This window comes from Nelumbo nucifera, chromosome 2 (assembly GCF_055504915.1).
Source record: "Nelumbo nucifera cultivar China Antique chromosome 2, China Antique-T2T, whole genome shotgun sequence".
Taxonomy (NCBI): domain Eukaryota; kingdom Viridiplantae; phylum Streptophyta; class Magnoliopsida; order Proteales; family Nelumbonaceae; genus Nelumbo; species Nelumbo nucifera.
This window is the reverse complement of record NC_142650.1, coordinates 63,662,308-63,670,921: the sequence shown is the minus strand read 5'-3', so window position 1 is coordinate 63,670,921 and position 8,614 is coordinate 63,662,308. Positions and strand designations below refer to the sequence as shown.

Genomic DNA, 8,614 nt, shown 5'->3' with positions numbered 1-8,614 from the left:
ACGACCTTACTTGAACAGGATCTGTTCTATAGGCTCGTACTTCTGTATCCTTCAGTTCAAAGGAGACAGGAGCCTAAGTCTGGTGGAAGAATCGTGACCATGCGACCAGAGCGTGATTAATGGCGTGGATAGTCTGGTTTCTAGGCCATCTCGGCTGTAGAGGATCGTTCCCATCCGGTTTCGCCAGGATGAGATGGTCGTGCGGTTGTCTGACAGACTAAAACCTCTTTTTACTTTTTACCAACCTCTTTCCACAATCATGCATATCGATCCATTACCCCAAGTAGGAGGGTGTTTGGTTCTGTTTATATATATTGAGTAAATGTTTATTCGAGGTGCCAGGCATCATCTCAGCATTTTCTCTCTCTTGCTTTTTCGTATTTTTTCACAAATGGCCAAGCATTTATTCAGATGCTTAGTGGTGTCTAGTTATCAAAACCTGGCTCTGATATTAAGAGGAAAGACTTCCCAAAACCACTTGTTTCATCCACTTTGTTCTTTTTTCCTTCTCTTCTGCTCTTGATCCTTCCAAAATAGTAGATGAGATGACTACTAACTAATTTTAAGAGTGGCAATTCTAGTGATCACTGATCTGGAGCAAAAGAATTTTAGCTTCCTCGTATACCACGAACCCCTTCTGATCTGTCAATAGTCGTGAATCCATAACTAAAAGCAGTTTGCAGACAAGAACCCTTCTGCAAGTGCCCAACTAGATTTGAACTTTTAAAAAGCAAATCAGGGTATTTAGTTACTTAACAATGTAGTTTCTTACAAAATCCAGAAATAAACAAACAGTAGCAAGTGCCCATTCAGACATTTTATTGAATTAGTAATTAAGCACATGCATTGTACGTGAGAAATTTTTCTTTATATTAATGACTTGAATTTTAAATATATCATAGTTAAGATAGAAATTGAAAATTAAAAAAAAAATAACAAAATGATTAAAAATAATCTTAAATATTTATTATTCAATTATGACATCATGGGTTTCTTTGAAAAGTTGGGTCACCGACCCACTATCTAGATAAGAAAAAAGCTTTCCATTATAATCACAACTGACTATACATTTAAACTTAGGCTACAATTGGTCCATAAATCAACAAAACTCTGACAACCGGCTTTACATTTCAAATTATAAAAACCCCCACCATGTCATCGGAGGTTTATGTGGTTGTTGCCAACATGAGACTCTTAATCCATATTGGACACAACAAAAAATTTATACTAAAATTGCCCATTAATGTTGGGTGATTGGAAAATAACAAGGTTTTTAGTCTCTCTCTCTCTCTCATCTTTATCTACTCAACTACTATGTGATTTGAAAATAAATAAAAATAGTTTTTGGTTTCTATATTTTCATTATCTATATCGATTTCTCTCTATCATTCTCTCAAGCTCTCTCATTTTCTTTCCCGGTCGATCTCTCATTCTCCCTTAATTTCTATCATTCTTCCTCAGTTTTTCTCCTGCTCTCTCTCTCTTGTTTTTTATTTTCTTACACACTTATATGGTATTAATCAGATCGTATAAAAGAACATGAGACCAACTTGTTATGGTTCAAAAATTATTACACCAATTTGATAAAAAATCATAAGAAGCTCTTGGCTATGAAATTTACATCAATTGGAGAACAATAGAGATTGAGAAAGAAAAAGATATTGACCGAGAAGGAGAGTGAGGGAGAAGAATGAGAAAATTTGAGGGAGAACAATAGAGAGAGAGAGGTTTTGATTTGGCTACAGAAGTTGAGAGAGTTGGAGAGACAGAGGAAGCGGGAGATCGAGAGATGACTATAAGAGTGAGAGATAAGGGAGGGAGATCGAGAGACAGAGAAAGTGAGAGAGAAACTGAAAACCTATTTTCGGCATAGATTTTTTGATGTGTCCAACATGGACTAAGAGTCTCATGTTGGAAACAACCACATAAGCCATTAATAACATGGCGACGGTTTTTATAAATTGAAATGTAGAGCCGATTGTCAGACTTTTGTTGGTTTCTGGACCAACCTGAAACCTAATTTTAAATGTACAACTGACTTTGATTATAATTTTCCCTTTAAATTATATATTTCATTTACATTATATAAAATATTTTTTACTTATCATACTTAATTTTTGTTTGTCTATGGTATCATTTGACTCAAACCACTAACCCACCATCTAAAAATAAAAATTGTTTGATTTCTAAATTGACATTAAATTTTGTGTTACATTTCCATCATTGATAAAATTATTTCTTATATATAAAACTTATTTTTGTTCAATATAATGAATGCATATTAGAGATGTACCCAATATTTTATTTTTATAAATATATAACATTAGATATGTGCCCAAAATTTCTCTATCTTTTTTTTATTTTTATTTTTGTGATTCCTTGCATTTTCTATTATTAAAAATTTTATTATTTGACTATGACATCATTTCATTTCTAGGTAGATTTGAATTTGGCATTCCATTTTCATCATTAATAAAAATACTTCTTACATTTCATAGTTATTTATTTTAATTTTTTATTATTTATTAATCCATTTGACCCCGAATGATCGAATTGCTTACACACCACCAGGAGGGAAGAAAATTGTTTTGTTTTCAAAATATTTATTTTTATACTATTAAAATTAATATTGTGAATTTAATTACAATAATTTAATGATGAAAAAAATATATCTTAAATATAGGATTTAATGAAAGAGAATAGGAAAATATTTTTATTTCCAATTGGTTTTAAATTTTACATTCCATTTCCTTCATTAATAAAAGCATTTCTTATTTATCATACTTATTATTGTTTAATATGTATGTTAAAAATGTTCCCAATTTTTTAATTTTTTTTTAATTTTATCTATTTTTTTAATTTTACAATTTCTCGTAGCAACATGGATTAACCCATTTGACCCAAAATTATTTAATTTTTTACCACCACCTAGATGAAATCACTATTTTTGCTAGGTAGATTTTAAAAGTATAAGCTTTTATATTATTGGAATTATTGATTTATTAAGTAGGGATTTAATTAATAAAACTTAATGATGAGAAGAAACAAAATTGATTTAAATATATGATTCAATGAACATGAGTGCAAGTTAATAAATTAAATATCGGATTTAATGAGAGGGAATTGAATGCATTGAATATCTTTAAATTACCTATTTTCAACTCATTTAATATCAAGAACCGATTACCCTATTTGCCTGCATTTTTTTATCAATAAATATAAATATAGAGGGGTAAATTTTGTCCTTAGAAAATTCCAAAAATATTCTTGAAGCCATTTGTGGTTTTTAAAGTAGTATAGATAGATGAGGTCAACTATTTTCTTCTAACTTAGATGTTCCTTAATGTATGTTTAAGTCGAGTGGGATGTATTTAAGTCCATTTTAAAACCTCAAGGTGAATTCGCATATGTGCCCTACAAGCCCTATAGCACTTCCCAGCCGTGTATTGGGAACATCTCCCCATGATAAATACAGGAGATGTTCCTAATGCACGTTGAGATGTGCATATGGGGCAGTTGTGATGTGCATATACGTCAATTCTTGAAAATTTAGGGTATTACCCATTTTACCATTATAGAATCCATTGCAACTTTTGGAAAGGCTACTCCTTGGGATATATCTTTAATCTTTGTAGATGGAAACTATAACAAGTACTGAATTAGCTATATAATGTGTTTTAAATTTTTAAACTTGCGCAAAGCATGGTTTTTGACCTAAGAACTGGACACCTATTTGGTTCCATTTTGCATCTGGCCTTGAATTCACCAAAAAAACCTTTGAATTGATCAACAAACAATTAAAATGGATGATTGAGCCACTAAACCATTTGACCTGAACAATGTTTTTTGGGTCATTTATTTAATTAATTTTTACCTTTCTTTAATTTTAGAAGTATCATGGACTAACCGTTTGGATTAGACAGTCAAACAGTTTGACCCGAAAAGTAGTGGACAAAGTGGTTCTAGTTTCGGGTCAGTTTTTAAAACCTTGGTTCAAGGTATTGTGAGTTGATACTCTAGATGTATTTCTGTCTGTGTGTCAAGAGTTTTTAAAGCATCAGAACTCCTTCTTTTTACTTTTTTGTTTTGGAAATTTGAGATTAAATAATACAACACATGGTCAATTAAAAGTGATGAAAAGTTTAAAATCTCAATAACAGGCTTATTGGTGACCCTTAGACTAGTTTAGCAAAGATGACAATTTGACACATCCCTGTTGGGGCTCCCCCTGCCCCCATCTAGGTGGGTCTCAAGGAAACCCAAAACTCTAGTGACAGGGATGGGGAAGGTGGACAAATATATATATATATATATATATATATATATATTCTTAATCTAACCCAAGGGTGGTGAATTGGATTCTAAAGGATTTTAACCTAATTAATGCATTCTAAACCTTTGAATGCAAGACTCAATGGAATAGAAGGTTGTGTGTGTAATGCAATATGATAAATTAACAAAGTCAATAAACAAGTGAAATAAATCAACTACAACAAAATAAAGCATAGACTTGTAGAGGATTGGCTAAACCTAGGCCTACGTTTTCTTCTCAAGCAACCTCATAAGAATTTTCACTAAATCAATTAAACTTTCAAGTACTAGCAAAACCTTACAATAGTTGGACTTTTAGGTGATCTTACATAATTGGATTTATGAATGGCAACAAAAGTTGAACGATGGAACTTCTCAAAGTGAATTAAACATGAACAATTAGGCTTGCAAATGCCAACCAGACCTTTGATAATATTCGAACTTGAACACCCTATTATAAATATTGAAAAAGCACAAATAATACAAATGCCTCTTGATATGTTGATAAAATAGATACAAGAAAAACTATTCAAACGCAAGAGTATGCACAGATGCTATAGGCTCAATCACTTGGAGAAATTTAAAAAATCTTAGTGAGAAACAAATAAGCCCAAAGACTACACAAGCTTTTCTCACCTATATGATCTAATTAATCCCACAAATCTCACATTTTCTAAAACATTATTATTCAAAATGTTTTTTTTTTCACTTTTCTAAATCTTTAGCTCAAGCTATTGAGTTTTTCAATTCAAAACCATTGATTTATAATGCTTGAGAGAATATGACCATTATAGATCCATTAATAAAGGATTCAACCAAACTTAGAAATGTTTAAAGCAAGTAATTGACTATCATGAGCTCTTTTCTCTAGTAGTCAACTACTTCCTCCTGATATTCAACTTCTAACAAATACCTACTCTCAGTTGTGAGATATAGTTAATTATAGCTTATTGGTAGTCGACCATCAACCAATGTCAGTGTGGCATTAACCTCGGTTATTATCACAAGTAATCAATTGAATCTATATGGGTAGTCGGCTACTAGGTGACACCCGTCTTTTCTATCAAGGATAGTCGACTACTGATAGTTTTCAACCTTAGAAATTCTGAGTGTATGACTTTAGAGATCTGGAAATCAACACCTTGGGTTTCCAATCTTAGATTTTTCACTTTTAAGTCTGTGAAAGAATTTGAGAATGCCTAAGAAACAAACCTAATTTTAACCATTGCTCTCTAAGGTTAATTCTTTTGAGTGAATTATCAATCACTTTAGCTCAATAAGAATTAATTCGGACAACTGCATTCTTAGCGCAATAAAATTTGCAAGTAGGAATAATCAAGGAGGGGCAACACAAATTCGAAGATCTCTGCTCCATACAGGGATAAGGATAGGGTTGGGATTTCTAGCCCCATTGGAGTACGAAGTGAGGTATTTGAGTTCAAGGTCGGGGATAGTGTATGCAAAACCCAACCCCACTAAACTTTGTTGTTATTCTTTCCACTTAGGAAGAGTTCAAATACAAGCATGCATGCATATAATCTTATATTTGCACTCTTCCCAGATTGAGCCTTTAAGTTGATATATATCATATACATTGTTTTAAAAGTCTATTGGGGTGGGATAAGGATATTACTCCCAACAGAGCACTGTTGGGATTCAGGTATGAGTGGTTGAAAAGAATCCTGCATTGGAAAAGAACAAGAAGTGCAAGGGACTTGTATATAAGAGTAGCCCATAACCCAATAACTTAAGCTTTTGGGTTGTATGTAGTGTCTCTCTCTTGTGTACAAGTCCTACGCATGCATTTATGTATACGAACCCTCAGTTTTGATGACTCCCCTAAATATACATGTGGTATTAGAGCTGAAGGTTTGGCTGGGCGCAAGTATAAACAGATGCACATGGTGAATAATTGGTAAGAGCGGTTGATTTCCCGTGATGTCTCTATCCATGGGAATGGTGTGAGGGGAGTTTGGAGTTCTCAACGTAGAAGAGACTCATACATGAAGGGGAGATTGTTGGGATTCATGTATGAGTGGTTGAAGAGAATCGCACATTGGAAAAGAACAAAAGGTGCAAGGGACTTATATACAAGAGTAGCCCATAACCCAATAGCTTAAGCTTTTGGGTTGTATGTGGTGTCCCTCTCTTGTGTACAAGTCCTATGTGCGCATGTACATGTATGAACCCCCGGTTTTGATGACTCCCTTCAATATACAACAAACGCTCTCAACACTATCCTAACAGGCCAATAAAATTTCAAGTAGGGAACATCTCCTTTGTAATTCAAGGGGAGATGTTCCCAATGTGCAACTATAATAGCTTGCTGGGAAAATGTTGGAAGCATTTATTGGGAGAAAATCTGAACTTATTGGTCCATATGCCTAAATTAAGCAGTTAGGTTTATATTGCATTGATCTTATAGTATTTAAATTTTAGGAAAAAAAACACCTAGGATTCAAACCCACATCTAATATATCAAACAAGTCATATAAAATATTAATTTTATGTTTTCATGTCTCTATTATTTAAGGATTATTATTATATCCATATTATTTTGACACTCAACCGCCTTGCCTCTGCATTTAGGCTTTAGCCTTTTAAAACCTTTGCATTGTGATATTTTTAACCTTGCATTAAAGTACTTTTTGTTAATGATAGATAAGCCATAATGGAATTTTGGCTCTCATGGAACCACCACCTAAGGGAATATGACCTCCTTACTAACCTAGACCTAGAGGCACTCTTGAGCTAGTCCATCAGCACCGTGGAAGAAAATCATTAGTGTAGTAAAAAGGAATTTTGGAAACTTTTGTAAAAGGCAAAATTCCATTATGGCTCCGGGGTGGGAAGAAATGGCAATCTAACTTGTCTACCCCAATTTTTTTAGGCAAAATTCCATTAGGTCGATGAAGAGTCCATTTCAACAGTAGTGCATAAAAGAAATCGCCTCTGGATTGGAGAAACAATGCTGGACCAACTTCACAATATCCCAACACCTTTGAAAGACTGCTGTAGGAATACTAAATAAAACATTCTTCATTTCTAAGGCCTCAGGTAGCTGTTTGTGTAACAACTGTAGGAAACCCATGAAAATCATCAAGGGCAGGATTGGTACAAGTAAACAACTGCTCAAAATAAGATGTTATAATATCACATATTTCTGTTGCCAAGGAAGTCCAAATGCCATCAGAATTTTTCAGCCAATTTACAGATTTTCTCCTTCGATGATTCGAGCCTAAGACATGGAAATATTTTGTATTGCCATCTCCGTCTTTTTTCCACTTCACTCTAGCCCGTTGGATGGTCTGGTTACTGGGGCCATCCAGCTACAGACTTAAGAGGATCGTTCCCATCCAGTTTCGCATATGGTCGTGTGCTTGTCTCACAGATTTCTAACCCTTTTTATTCTTACCAGTTACCACCTATCTCGTCTTTTGTTGTCCATTGGACCTGGGCCTCCTGCCCAAAAAATTGCAGGCTGGGTTTGGACCCAATTCTTCCAAGCCCAATGTAGGGCTGAGCATCCTATGCTTCAGGCCTGAGGCATTGGAGCATAGGCGGCAGGGCATGGCCTTGGCTAAGCTTCTATCATCCTACGGATATTCGCTTTTTGCAACCATGGCGCCCGGATTGACAAAACTCAATGCACCTCTCAGCAGTAGGAAAAATTGAATGAACATTTCTAGCCAAACTTGATCTAATTAAGGGTGTCAATGGACCGGTTTTGAATTGGACCCCATCCAGTCCAAAATCAATTTGGATGGATTGGACGGACCAACAAGATATATTGGATTTGACCAATCCAGTCTAAAACATTTATTAAATTGGATTGGACGTGGTCCATCCGTAACAAATTTATATTGGATTGGGTTGGATTAAGTCAATATCTGGTCCATTGATATAAAGATAAGAATATATGTGTCAATGGACCGAGTTTGGGTTGGAATCAATCTAAATCAAAATGAATACAGATTGGACGGTCCAAACATTGAATTGGACCGGTCCAAATTGGTCCAACACATTCATTGGATTGGATTGGACCCAATCCAATCCAATTGGCACCCCTAGATCTAATTACCTTTGCATTTTGTTCTATTAACACTGGCAAACTTGAAATTTTGAGTGAACAATTCTAGCCAAATTGTAAGTTTTCCACCTTCCTATATCCACTTGCAGTTTAGCTAATTAAAAGCCTAGAAATCAAACCAAATGGAGCTGCAGACTATGAAACTAGCTTGCTCATCCAAGGCTAACTTCTACCTGGAACCTAGATAGCTAGCAGAGGAAGAACTTGCTCATC

The 8,614-nt window shown here is 34.3% G+C and overlaps 1 non-coding gene across 1 annotated transcript; it reads left to right on the top strand.

Moving 5' to 3' along the window:
• LOC148802270 (small nucleolar RNA U3) lies at window positions 1-219 on the top strand. Its single transcript, XR_016083216.1, has one exon. It is a non-coding gene; the product is annotated as a small nucleolar RNA U3 (small nucleolar RNA).
• The last annotated feature ends 8,395 nt before the right edge of the window (window positions 220-8,614 follow it).